Source organism: Dama dama, chromosome 22 (genome assembly GCF_033118175.1).
Source record: "Dama dama isolate Ldn47 chromosome 22, ASM3311817v1, whole genome shotgun sequence".
Lineage (NCBI taxonomy): Eukaryota > Metazoa > Chordata > Mammalia > Artiodactyla > Cervidae > Dama > Dama dama.
Window position 1 is genome coordinate 5,314,940 of NC_083702.1, and position 14,126 is coordinate 5,329,065.

The 14,126-nt window shown below is 58.5% G+C and overlaps 1 protein-coding gene across 2 annotated transcripts in view; it reads left to right on the forward strand.

The window, feature by feature from the left end:
- The first annotated feature begins 1,586 nt into the window (after positions 1–1,586).
- Positions 1,587–14,126, forward strand: part of SHISAL1 (shisa like 1) — a 77,959-nt gene continuing 65,419 nt past the window's right edge. Inside the window, exon 1 of one of the 2 annotated variants that reach the window (XM_061124361.1) lies at positions 1,587–1,701. The gene's annotated coding sequence lies outside the window, so the exon portion shown is untranslated. Of the gene's footprint in view, positions 1,702–2,456; positions 2,494–14,126 lie in introns of those variants that run through there. The other variant, XM_061124360.1, reaches the window with a different exon arrangement.

The window sequence follows — 14,126 nt, forward strand, 5'->3', positions numbered from 1 at the left end:
CACTTCAGCCAGTGACACTGATTTGGGGATTTCCGTCCTCCAGAACTGTAAGACAATATAAAGATATGCTGTTTTAAGCCACCAGGTTCATGGATATTAGCTATCAAAGCCTCAGGAAACCAGTGCCCAGGAGTTGGGAGAAGTGACCTTGCCTGTGGGCACACACTTGGTAAATGGTCAAGCTGAGAGTCAACTCCAAGCCTGACCAGTTCCAAACCCCACGCATTTTCCTGTCCCCTCTGCCATTTTCTGGAAGGACAGAAGGGCCACTGATGTAGGTCACGGCACTCACTTATTTAGGCTAATCAACAGGACTGTCTCCTATTTGATGCAGCCTCTCATTTAATCCCCATAATGACTCTTTGCAGGGGTAGAATGATTCCCATTTCGTTGGTGAGGAAACTGAGGCTCAGGGACGTGAAGTGGTTTTGTTAGGGAGCCTGACTGTAGGGAAAGGAAGGTGCAGGGCCCTGGACGCACACGGAGGGCAGCCCAGCCCAGCACAGGGAACAGTCACCTCTCAACCTAAGTCCCCCCACCTCCAGTCCAGCACTGGGCCCTCAGCCTGTTCTGTAACCTCTTTGCTCCTTGGTCTCCATCATCCCATGGGGTAATCATGGTCCTCCTCCTTGGGAGGATTTACAGAAGCTGGGCAAAGTGCGTCAAATATCCCACCTCATCTAATCTTTAAAACGTTTCGTGAAGGAGATGATGCTGTGGCCTGCTTAGGAAAGGAAGCTGTCAAAGGTGTGGAATCTGGGCTTGGAAGTCAGGGGTGGGTGGTGGTGGTGGGGAATCTAGGCTGGAACTCTGGTCCTGTCCTTTTGCAGCTATGTGGCTCAGGGCAGTTGCCCTAACCTCTCTGAGCCTCGACTGCCTCACTTGTAAAATGAGGAAGCCAAGACCCAGCACTCTGGTGAGGAATAAGTCAAATAAGGTGTGTGGCGGGCTCAGCCTGGTTTCTGGAGAGGTGCAATCAATGTCTGTAAAAATGCACCCAGAGCCGGTGACACCGCGGACGTGGGGTTTGCAGGGCTGAGGTCCACCTGCCTCCCGGGGCACTCAAAGCCACTCTCCCTTCCAGATCCACCGATCAGGAGCCATCCTCACTGCCATTCCCTCTGCCGGGCCCTTGAAGAGGCTGCAATGTCCCCTACACGACCATCTTTACCCCCCAGAGGTCACTGGGCTGGGGACAGGTGGGGAAACTGAGGCTTAGTGAGGTTGGCTCGGTCTGGCCTGGGGAGGTTCTGCAGGTGAGGGGTGAAACGGGGGACGGGGTGGCTGCTGGGGAGGAGAAGTGGAGAGAAGGGGGGTTTGGAACAGGGGCGGGGAGCCCACTCCGTCCTCACAGAGGCCCAAGGAAGTCGGGGTTTTCTCATTGGAAACTGGCCAGATCTGGTCTGCGGAGAAGGAGTCTCCGGCCCGTCTGACCCTACCAGGGGCCACCTCAGCCTGACCCCGGCCCTGAGCGCCTCCGGAGGAGGGGCCGCCTGGAAGGGATGTCTGGCTCAGCACCCGCAGCCGGAGGCGCGCGGCAGGTGGGGCCCTCCAGCGGCCGGCAGCCAGAGCAGGGGAGGCTGGAGGGGCCGCCCGGCCTGCAGCCAGGTGGCCGAGCGGGGCTGGCGTGCCCCCCGCCCGCGCCCCTACAACAGCTGCGCCGGCCCGAGGGCTGGGGAGCGGCCACTTGGAAGGAGGCAGGTGAGTGTGGCGGGGCTGGGGAGACGGAGAAGGGGTGCCGAGAGGAGGAAGGAAGAAAGGAAAGGAACAGAAGGGAAGAAAGAGGGAGGAGAGCGGTAAGGGGACAGCAGAAAGGAAGGAAGGGGGCAGGCGGGGAGGAAACAGTGAGAAAGGGGGAAGCACAAACGAAAGAGGAGGTCGCCGAAGGGAGAAGACGCAGAGACACGCGAACGGGGAGAGGGCGAGCGAGGGGAGGAAGAGAGATTGCGAAAGGAAAAACAGAGCGGAGGGGGGGGGGGTGGAGAGAGAGAGAGAAGGGAGCCGCGGGCGCTAGGGAGGGAGCGCGGGGCGCCGCGAGCCGGGAGAGGGGGCAGCAGAGGGCGAGCGGCGAGCGGCAAAGAGTGAAGTGGGCACGGCGGCGGCGGCGGCGAGCGCAGGGCCGGCGAGCATGAGCGCGGCGGCGGCGGCGGCGGGCGCGGCGCGGGGCTCCTGGCCGGCGGGCGGGCGGGCGGCGCGGGCCGCCCAGTAGCCGGCGGGCGGGCGGGCGCGCGGCGGGGCGGCCGGCGGGGCATGCGGCCGGCGGCCGGTCCGCGAGCCGAGCCCCAGCCCGAGCCCGCGCCCGCGCCCCGCGCGCGTAAGAGCGGCCGCCTTCCGGGCGCTGGCCCCGGAGCCCCCCGGAGCCGGGACAACTGTTGCGGCGGCGGCGGGGCCACCGCGGGGGCGTGGGCGGCCCCGCGCCCCGGCAGGCGGCTCAGCCCCGCGGGCGCCGACTCCCCGCGGCGCAGCGAACGGCGAGCGGGCGGCGGGCAGGAGGTGAGCGGCGCCCCGGGGGCGGGCCGGGCTGGGGCCGCGCGGGGGAGGGGCGCGCCGGGCCGGGGGTCCGAGCGCAGCTGGGGAGAGGGGTTGGGGCGGAGCTCCTGGAGGAGGAGGGTCCCGGCGAGTTGGGGCGGGGGGCGCGGATCGTCGGCTCCCTGGCTCGGCGAGAAGGGGATGCGGGCGCCCGAGGCGGGCGGGGAGAGGTGGGCGCCCTGGGAGAGGCAAGTTCGGAGCATCGTGGGGTCCGGGATGCTGTGGAAAGGGGCCGGGGACGCCCGGGGAAGAGTCTGGGGGCGGGAGCCGCGTCGGGGAGCCGGCGCCTCAGCATTGGGGTCCGCGCCAGGGCTCTCCAAGGTCGGGGTCGCTGAACCTTGGAGAGGACCTGGGCCGGGTCCGAGGAGCGGTCCCGGCGCACCGTGCAGGGACGCGGCCGCTGGGACCGGCTTTCGCGTCCGAGGCGGGGACCGGCGTCCGAGGACCAGTACGGGAACGGGGCGAACCCGGAGCCCCGTGCGCGCCGGGCAGGGTTCCGGAGCCAGGCTGGGGACCCGACCGGTTCCGAGGGTCCCGGCTGGGCGGCGTGGGCAGTCACGAAGGCCTCTCCAAGTGCGTGTCCCTCGCTCGCCACCCGCCGCGTGGTCCCAGTGGAGCCGCTGCCGCCTCCTGGGGCCGAATCAATATTGATTCCGCGCCCTGGGGCCGGGTGGCCTGGCGGCGGCCTCCGAAACGCCTTAGCGCCAACGGTTGCCATGGCAACGAGACCCCGAGCGTCTTCAGGTTATATTTATTCTAATTATTATTATCATTATCAGTGTTAGTATTTGTTACTCAGCCAGAGGAAACCAGAAAGGAGGAAGAAAAGCCAGTGTGTCCTGGCGCCTCCAACTGTCATCTCTTTAGAGAGAGCCAATGCTGGCTGGTGGGCCAGGCCCCGACCTCCCGGGTCTGGTGCCCTGAGCGGGTTTCCGGCGGCACCCCTGGGGCAGTGGGGCTGGGAAGGCGACTTATATAATCTGCCAGCGTGCCTTCTGTCTAACCCTCTCCTGACCTCTCGGATCCCTTGTCTTAGTGACTGCTGCTCCTGCCCAGGCAAGCCCAGGCCGGGATGGGAAGAGCGAAAAGTGCTTTGCCCCAGCGGCCTCCAGCCCTCTCTCCCCACAGCTGTGTGACCTTGAGTGAGGCGCTTGAGCCCTCTGAGCCCCTGTTTCCCCATCTTGTAAAGTAGCACGGGCACCATGCCCGCCTCTGAAGGTTGCTGCGAGGTCACACCGAGAAAGCTCTGTGAGTTCTGACTGTGTGACCCTGGGCAGGTGCCTGTCCTGCTCTGGGCCTATTTCCTAGTGTGAAATGAGGGCCTGGACCCCAGTGTGTCTTTATAGTCACCGGCGTCCCGCGAATTTCACTCTGGGCTGCTGTGGAAATCCGGTTGAGCCAGCAAGTTGCGTTCAGATCAGGCTAAAGGGAGCTCCTCCGTCACCCCCTGTTCCCTCACCTGCCAGGTGGGCTGAAGCTGGCCGGCAGCCCAGCCCCGGTCCTTGGGGTCAGCCAGGACCATAGCTGTGCTGGTCAGTGTTGCCCGGGATTGGGATCTGTCCCCCACCACCCCCTAGACCGGTGTCCGCTCAGGGCGGAACACATCCCTGAGCACGAATCCGTCTCCCCCAGAGAGGCTGTGGTCTGTGCCTGCCCAGGCTGGCTGAGTGTGGGGCAGGAGGTGGCTGGGAAGTTCGCTGTGGCCAGGCAACCCCCACCCCTCGAGGCTCTAGCTGAAAGCCCCAGGGAGGGGTTCCTGCGTTTCTTTTCTGTCACCATCACACTGAATTCTCCACTCCGTCTCAGGCCCCTGGGAGGTGTTGGACTGGTGGGGGAAGCTGGAAGAGGGGAGATTGGCTCTGAGCCATGTGGGGTGTGTGTGTGTGTGCATGTGTGTGTCCCACCCCGCCTCTCCCAGGCCACCAGCCTGGAGCTTATCGGGGGCAGCTGGACTGGACAGGCTGAGTGGGGGCAGGGCCAGCGCTGCTCAGACCTTTGTGAGTGAGAGAGAGAGCAAGGTCCCAAAGAAGCTGAGGATGTCATCCAGCCATTCCTCTGACTGTGTATTCGTTCCTTCCCTCTCTCCTCTTCTTCAGCCAAACTCCGCGAGCCCCCACGTCTGCTGCTGGAGGGCAGCAGCTCTGCCCTTGGCAGCTCTTAGGGAAGCCAGTCCCCGACAAGCCAGTGGGGAGGGGAGGCTGAGTAGGGGGGATGCAAGTGGGGAGAATCTGCCCAGAGACCCTGCGGTGGCTTCAGGGCTGGGGGAGCCTGGTCCGGAAGGCAGGCAGGCATGAATCAGCCAGAAGAGAGGAGCAGTGGTGTTTTCCTGGCAGAGCCCCTCCAGGGGCACAGATGTGGGCACACAGCAGGGAAAGAGGCATCCTGTGGACAGGCGGGCGGGGCTCGGGGGTGGGGGGTGGGGAGGGGGCTGCAGGACTAGGGCACAGGGGGAGATGGTGCACTCGGAGCAGGGCTAGGACGGGAGAGCAGGTCACCACCGCCGCCGCTCATCCTGGGTGTGGGTTAGATAGCCGGACTGGCGCAGGGAGGAGGGAGGGATGGTCAGGTTCATGGACTGGTCCACGGCCTGTGGGTGGAGCCTGTGATTGGGGTGGGCAGAGGGAGGTTTGGAAGAACAAGGAGAGTCTGCTTTCCAGCTCTCTAGGACAATCCACCCCCACCTTGCCAGCCTCTCTCCTATTCTGGCCAGCGTGGTGGGAGAGGACCGCTTCCTGTCCTGGCCCTTGGCTGCTGCTGGGAGGGGAAAGTAGCAAGTGGCCACCAGATCTGGCAGCTCCAACTGCCCGCATCTGTGACAGACAACTTCATTGTCACGAGTGTAAGGATTTGCCTGAACGGCAGTGGGATTGCCCTTGACCGTGAAAGCTCAGAGGCCCACTGTGCACTAGGCCCTGTGCGGGGCAGGCACTGAGCCCATTTAATTCTGCACACCAACCCTGTGAGCAAGCCATTGTTAGTTCGGTTGTACTGCTGAGAAAAACGGGATCAGGGAGGTTAAAAGTAACCCAGCTACTCTCAGGCTCCTGACCACTATCCTCTACCACCTGGAGCTCAGCCTGTGCCGGACGGTGACCCTGGTGCTTCTTCAGACACTTTGCTGAGTCTCATATCCTCCTAGTCACTGTCCTGCTCACTCTCTTCTGGACTGATCCAGAGTGTGGCCCGTCTTAGGCTCAGAGGAAAACGATCACCTCCCTCCTTGGGGATGTTCTACCTCTATTAATGCAACCTCTTGCTTCAGCTTCTCTCTGGCTGAGTCACACAACAGATTCATATCAATCTTAGGATGAACTCAGAGCCCACCTCCAGCTCTCCCAGAGTGGTTTTTTCCCCAGCCCAGCCACTCTTTCTACAAGTTGCTGAAGCAGTAGTCAACTCCTGAGCACTGTGGGTCCTTGGTTCCTAAGCACTCTCCTGGCAGGTGGGGTCCTGACTACCTGGAGCCAGTGAAAGTGGGGAGGGTGACCAGAGGCCCTGCCCACCTGGTCACAGTCCCCCGGGGGGATGCCAGGTGCTACCCACTCTGTTGGTGTCAGCCTCACCCTGCACAGGGCTTGCTGGCAGGGGAGAGGCCTCACCCCCTCCTTCCTCCTTCTCCCCCTTTTTTCTCCCTCCCTTCCCTCTTCCCTCCAGCACACACATTCCTTGACCACCTTCTGCAGTGTCTGACTCCCTAGGAAGGTAAAGAAGCAGCCAAGCCCCCTCAAACCTGCCCCGAGATGTGACCCGGGCTGCAGGATCTGTTTGACCACTGACTGTGTGAACAAATACCTCTCTGAGCTGAGAGCATGGCTGTGCCAGCGCCCCAGACCTGCCGGTGCACCCCGCCGTACCCCAGCCTGGCCCACATGTGATGAGCCGCTCTTTCCTTTCCCCGTTAGCTGCGAGCAGGTTGAACGTTTTCCAGAGGGTCTTCTCTGGGCGTCCTGATGTGACCACTCACTGGCACAGCTCTTGCGGTCTGAGCCTGGGTTTTCTTGTTCAACAGTGCGGTGACCTAGCACCTGCCTAACGGGTTTCACGCGGTTGCGGTGGGGAAAGTCACGGGCAGAGGCTGGGGCCTGGGAGTCCCTACCCTCTGCATCCTACAGCTGGGGGACGGGCAGACAAAGTCAGGGACCCCAGCATCTCCGAGGCCTGTGTGTTGTACTGTGATGTCAGGAAGCCTAAGGAGCTGCTGCTTTAGGGCCTGATAGGGAGCTCGAAGCTTGTCCACTTACCCATGTAAGTGGACCCATGTTGGGGCCCAGGGCGGACTGGTGGCGTGCTCAAGGTCACAGTGAATTGGGCATCCTGGAAGGTCAAGGATGTTCACGATATGATGCCGGCCCTGTTGGCATCATTCAGGGGCATCTGAGGCCTCTGCCTGGCGTGGGAGAGGGGGGTGCAGACGTGAAATTTGCCCCCCAAACCCTGAGGCTCTCCCGTCAGGGAAAGGCTTCAGAATCTCGCCCTCCCTGGCCATGCAGGCGGAGAAGCAGAAGCCGTGAGATGAAATGCAAACGCCTCCCATTCCACGTTTCCAGCCACCAGCCATGAATGGAGTGTTCCCTTGGCATGTTGTGGGCCGGCTGCCCCCTTTCCTCACCAGTCTGGGGCACACACTCCCATCACTGCCCATCTGTCCACATGCACACCTACCCCAGCAGATGAGTGCAAACTCGCCTTCAAGAAATTAAGAAATAATGCATGAGTTTCCCAAATTACACCCATTTAACACTGAATTAAGTAAGTTCTGGAAGCTTTTAACAGAGCCCTGGGAGGAAGAAAAGAATCTTTTTTTTTTTTTTTTTGGTTCACACTTCCCTGGAAAATGAGACAAACCGTGATCTTTTAAAACCCAGCTACATAATCTGATTATTCCTTGCTGGCAAGCATCTGAGAAATGCCCGGCGGAGGGCGGAGACGGCCGCTTTGCCGAGGCTGCGAGATTTGCATTGGGAAATTGGGAAAGTTTGTCTCCTGTGCCAGATTGGAAGCTCCCCGGCGCATGATGGGTTGAAAAGAAAGTGCCGCTTTCTTAGATATCGGCACAAATTAAAAATAAAGGCAAATTCCTTCCATAATCCAGCTCAAGAATTTCTTCCACGGCTCCCTGAGCGGGTTCCTGAAATGATGGTGATTTGCTTTCCCTTCAGGCTCCTCGTCTTTGTCAGGAGAACCGTCCGCGCACAGCTGGGTTTATAGACTAACAATATGCATTTAAGCTCTGGCTCATTCCACCTTTCCAGGACACCTACCCTGTGCCAGACACAGTCCCAGACCCGGGGGACAAGAGATGGTTAAAACAGGACCCTGCCCTGATGGGTTTTGTGGTGTGTCTGTTGGAGGCAGAAGAGCAGAAATTAAAAAAAAAAACAACAGACACCTATGAGGCCCCACTATACCTGAGGGGTCAGGGAGGGCTTCCTGGTGGTGGTAACTTTTGTCTTGGGTCTTAAAGGGTGGATAGGAGTGTGCCAGCACAAGGGGGCGGAGGGCATTCAGGAGGCAGAGGAGCGCCTGAAGAAAGTCTTAGAATGGGTATCAGACATCTTTGGATCATTGGATTTTAATGTTTGCAGATTCCTTTATTACACAGCCCTTTATTGTCCATAATATTCCAGCACCCTCAGACAACCCCAGGGCCAACTTCCTAGGTTCCTTTTCCCTAAGGAGAACAGAGGCCAGAGAGGAGAAGCAATGGCCGGGAACCCAGTCCGAGCTCTGAAACCTGAGGTTCTGGGTTAGATGGGCTCTATGGGGCCAGCAGAACATATCGTAACCTGCTAAATGGAAATTATAAACAGTAAGTCAAAGAATAACAGAATTACTAATACCAAAGTCTACAAGATCCATCTGCTCCTCCTTCTCGGCTACAGCCCAGGCTTGGCTTTAGGGCAGGAGTCCTAGGATGTCCATGCCAGACCTAGGGGCTCTGAGCCTCAGTCTGCACATCCAGAAAATGAGAAGATGGAGCCTCTCCCTGCCCGTTTGTGGAAAGCCTGGGATCATCACTGAGCCCCAGAGGCCTGGCCAAAGAGGCCCAGTCAGTGGAGTTCAGCCTTCAGCTCAGGAGGAACCCAACACACCCTCCCATGGTCTTGCCTCTAAAGGGCCCTGTTGTTTAGATTTTTCTGGGAACAGATGGGGAACTTGGCATCATCTGGCTGTCACTGCTCGGAATCTGATCCCTGAGACCTTGAGGCCTTTGGGGGATAAGCAGGGCCTCTGAGCTGAGGCCCATCGTCAGGGTGACAGGCAGAGCTGCAGGGAAGCTCCTGGCTCCAGTCCCAGGGGAGCAGTCTGGATCACCGAGGCTGCACTTGGGGCGCCACCGTGGACCAGTCTCCCCTCTGCTTGTTCCTAACTCTATGACCCTGGGCAGGTTATATAACTTGTGAGCCTCAGTTTCCTCTCTGTGAAATGGGTTGTTGCGTGAATCAGATAAGATAGATTTGCAGCTTTGCGCATCGTGTGTATTCAAAGACACGCCAGCTCTCTGTAATCTCACTTTATTACCTGTTACTCTGTGAGCACTGCTCCAGTCTTTCGATGAAGCAGCTGGGAGGGACCCAAACCTGATCATCCAGGAACCCCCAGAGCAGGGCATTCCAAGACTGTGGTTGTTAAGTGAAGAAGTGAATCTAGTGGCCCCTTAGACTGCGCTGGTGCCTGCCGGGTGCCATGGCAACCGCAGAGCAGGGCGACGAGATAGCCAGCTCTGGGGCTCAGCTGCCTGGGTTCACATCCCCTACCTGCAGCCAATGCCGGACTGCTTATTCCCCTCTCTGAGCCTCAGTGTCCTCATTTTAAAAATAAGCTTGATAATGTTGAGGATAGTCCTAATAATACCTTACAAGGGTGGTTTTGAGGATTCAAGGTGAGGACTGTGACATTCCAGGCTCCTGGATCAATTACAGTGATAACTATTATTTATTATCCCCAAGTTCTGGAAGGGGCCGTCAAGATTTGAATCCCAGTTTCAACCCCTAATAGCTATGTGACCTTAGGCAAGTTGTAAAACCTCTCTGAGCTTCCGTTTCTTCCTCTAAAAGCGGAGAAGCACTCACCTAGCAGAGTTCTGGCAAAGAATGAAAAGAGTTGATTCAAGGAACATGTCTGGTACAGAGCTGAGCACATAATAAGTACTGAGTAAATAATGCTGTTATCATTGTCACCACCACTACGTTTAATAACAGGAACACCCAGAGAGCACAGAAGCAGTGGACTTTCTCTCTGTCCGTGAAGGGTGGAGACCAGCTTATTCCTGATGTAGCTGTTAGCCAGCTCCTAGCTCAGGCGTGCTCTGGGTGGGTCTCTGAACAAAGGGATGTACTTGTGGATGGGTGTGTTTGTTAATCGTTCAGTTGTGTCACACTCTTTGCAGCCCTATGGACTGTAGCCTCTGTTGATGGAATTCTCCAGGCAAGAATACTGGAGTGGGTAGGCATTTCCTTCTCCAGGGGATCTTCCCAACCCAGAGATCAAACCCTAGTCTCCAGCATTGCCGGCAGATTCTTTCCCATCTGAGCCACCAGAAAAGGTGGATGGATGAATGAATGGGTGGATGGATAGATGGATGGGTGGATAGATGGATCGATGGGTAGATGCATGGATGGGTGGAGGGATGAATGAATGGGTGGATGGATGGATAGATGGATCAGTGGGTGGATGGATGGACAGGTGGATGGATGAGTGGGTAAATGAATGAATGAATGAGTGAATGATGGCTGTCAGGAAACACTGAAAGCCTAAGATCGGGGAAGCTTGGGAAGGGGCCCAAGGACTGGGGCAGAGTCTTCTCTTTGAGGGCTATGAGCGATGGGATAGAATGAGTTTTATAGCCGGATATGATCTCTCTTCTCTGCATGAACATTTGTCCACCTTCCAGGAACCGGGGGTGAGGGGCCAAATCTGAAGACCCAGGTTGCTTGGCGTCCCTGACAGTTTGGTTTGGGAGCTGGACAGAGCTGTGTTCAGACTGTGGCTTCCTCCTCTTTATGGCAGGGAAGTCCTGCTGCTTCCCGGAACCTCTGTCTCCTCCTCCATAACATGGGGGAATGCTGTTTCCTTTGGGGGCGTGGTGATGCACGAAGATCACACGTTAAGCATAGTGTGTGGTTTGTGAAGGTGCGTGGCAAGTCAGAGGAGGTGTTTGGACTCCATACAGTGGACAAAAGGTTGCAGGAAGGTTCTGAAGCTGGGGGAGGCATGGTGTAGGCAATGTGGACCACCAGCCTGTGGACCATCTGATTCCTTCCAAAGAGGGCACCAGACATGGGTTCTGGAAAAGAGTGAGGGGGGAGGGCACCGCCAACCTGCTGAGGCCACAGAATGGCCCCATGGATGGGGTGCTGGGCCCAAGACCCTGGGCCCTGGAGCCCTGACCTGCTGGGAGGTCCCCCAACTTTGCCTAGCCCTGTCCTGGGTGCTTTGCAAATACTACCTGATTCAATTCTTGTAACACACCCAAACAAGGATGGATCGCCATTCTCACCTGAGGCTCAGAGAAGGGCTGTGGCTTCCCCAGGGACACACAGCTGCTAAGTAGGGAAGCCAGGATTCAGATCTTCCCATGGGGGATGGAGAGAAGGCAGGGTACCCTCTGTGGTCAGGAGAGGTGCTGGCCTGGAGGTGTGGGTCACCACACTCCTGTGTGCCCCCTTATATCTGGGTGGCCTTGCCCCACCACCTCCATCCTCTCTGCCTCAGTTTCCTCCTCTGCAGAGCAGGGTCCACAGCAGACCCTCCTGCAGTGTGTCTGAAAGAGGGTCACGGAGGCAAAGCGCTCCAGGAGGGAGGCCTCCACAGGCCCCACCCATTTGTCACTGTTACTTGCATTCCTTCTCTTTGGCAGAGAGAGACATGGGGGAGCGAGGCCTTGGGGACGGGTGGGACCTGGCAGGAGCCGGTCAGGGTCTGCACCATCTGGGCCTGGAGCTCGAGGCCAGTGGGTCCTTAACACCTGGAGCCTGGTTTCTGCTGCCCCTGGGTCCTCCTCTGGAGGGGCCGGGTGTCAGCCAGGAGCGGGCAAGCATTTACCTGGATGTGTCGTGTGACTATTCACTCCCAAACCTGCACTCGGGGCTCATCCTGCTGGGACTCCGGGTTCCCAGAAAGACTGTTCTGCCTGCGTCCAAGTCCCGCATAAGGGACTGCCCTGATGGGAGTGAGACCAGAGGGCAGGGTAGCGACTCTGCCTGGGGGAAAAGGGCCAAACATCAAGGAGGCCTCACCAGAGGAGGTGGCACCCAAGGAAATGGAGGATGAGCTGGCCAGGCGGCTGAGCAAGGGGTCGTGGGATCTTGAGGAAGAGGCAACAGTGCATACGGAGCTCAGAGGAAGAAGTTTGGGAAACGTCTGGACAGCGTGGCTGTCCCGTGGTATTTTTGGAAAGTTGTTGAGGCGAGGCCATAGAAGTTGGCAGTGGCTTGGTCTCCAAGGACACTGGCTAGTTAAGGAGTTTAGACTTTACTGTATAGACTCGGGATGGCAGATATGTGGCTTGAGTACCAACACCGGCCACTGCTGCACCCAGGGCAGACATGACTAATCAATCCATCACAGCATGGAGTCAGGATATGCTCTGGCCCAGTCTCCCCGCCCCCACAGTCCTGACCAGTCGATCCTGTAGGCACACTCGATGACACCTGTTTGCCCCACTGCCATTGTTAACGGGAATCATGACAGTTCTTCATAGTTGCTTATGGTGTGTGGCTCACCCAGCACCCAGAGTCCTTTCCTGAGTAGAGGAGGCAGGTGGCAGCCTCCAGTTCCACCCCGGGCCCCTAGGCTCCCATGTGGTCCCACCGTGTGGGGTAAGTTCCATCCTTCCTGCGAAAACAAAGTCTTTCTGTCCAGTGGGTCCGGGCACAAGCACCCTTCTGGGGGTGCATGCCCACCTATCCTGGGGGGGCCCCCGTCCATCTCCTGCAGGTTCTCAGGCTAGCAGGCAAGCCCAGGCAGCCCTCAGATGTCCCACTGGGGTCTGGCCAAGGAGTGGGGTCTCTGGGGGAGGGGGTCGAGGCCTGGCAGAAGTCTGGGGAAGATTAGGAGGCTTTTCTCCTGAAATTCAGACAATTGGACAATCTGTTCTGGATCGATTTAGAAGCAGTGAAGTGAAAAAAAAAAAAAAATCAGAAAATATAGTGTGAAAGCTATTTTCTCTCTCAGTGGGGAAGAGCGACGAGCTAGAGTTTATTTGTGGACTGTCCGAGGCCGTGGCCAGGGCCTCTCACCCCCTCGCTGCCTGTTCCGTCACGGCCGAGGCCCACTCCTACCCCCACGCCCCACTGCCGCCGCCTCCTCCGTGCCCACTGCTGGGCTGGGCAGCAGGGGTCTCAGAGGGGCGTCCTCCCTGGCCGCAGCCTCGGGGAGCCAGCAGCCTGCAGGGGACTCACACGGATGCACGGGACAGGCAGACAAGTCATCTCCATGCCAAGGGCCGGCTGTGTCTGTCTCCTCACTCCTGTATCCTCAGGGCCTAGAGCTGGGATTGACACCTGGCAGGTTTCCTGCCTGAGTGATGGATGGAGGGGAGGGAGGGAGACAGGAAGGAACAGAGGCTTTGAATGAAGTGACCTGCTCGTGGTCTGTGTTTGTCGGTGGTGGAGTGGGGTTGGAACCCGAACTGTGACCCCAAGACCCGGATGTCCCCTCTCCATCCCTGGGGCCAGGAGCAGGTCTGAGACATCGCAGGGTTTCCCCCACCACGGGTGCTTTCCTTTCCTGCAGACACAGCTCCCGAACGGGGTCTTTCACCACTGAGGCCAAGTGCCCACAGGTCGGTGTGGGACCAGACCAGAGCAGGCAAGGGGTGCTGTGCAGAGGCAGGAGGGCAGGTCCCACCTCCCCACTTTCCAGTCTGTGCCCAGGGGTGGTGGCGTGCTGAGTTCTGGGGGAGTTCAACCAGGGGCTGGATCCCTGGGAAGTCCTGAGTGTGGAGGGCTGGGGAGGGCTCCAGCCCAGTAGGAAATGGGGCCAGCTGACTCCAGTCCCCAGAGCATGGTCTCTTCTCTTTTCCCCCAGGCACTGGGACAGGGGGAAATACCCAGTGGTTCTGTTTGAGGGTGTGGCAACTCCCTCCTCCACCCACTGTTTCCTCCCCAAATACCAAGACCAAGAGCCAAAGTCCAAGTCAAGGAAGAACCTTGACCTGGAAACAAGACCAACTTGGACGCAAGTCCCAGTAGCTCCGCTGCTGTGTGATCTTTGGACAGGTGACACAGCCCCTCTGCGTCTCAGTTTCCTCATCTGCAGACTGTGAGCAGTAGTGCCCTTTAAAAAAATAAACATTAAAAGGAGAGGGTCTTTGTCAACTGTCCGTCACGGGGGCCGGACAGCACATAGTAAGTCCTTGAGAATCGTCTCTCCTCTCGTTTCCACGTGTGGAGGGCCAGCCCTGAGACACAGTTTAACTCTTGTTTGGGTTCTGTCTGCACCCACGTCCTGAGCGCCCAGCTCGGGTGGGTGTCACATGTCCTGTCTCGTGTAATCTCACCTGCCCATGTGAGGCTGGGGGTTAGCACCCCACTTTATGGGGAGAGGCCCAGAGAGGCAGAGGGGTGTGTCCAGGGTCACAGGGTAACCGTGTC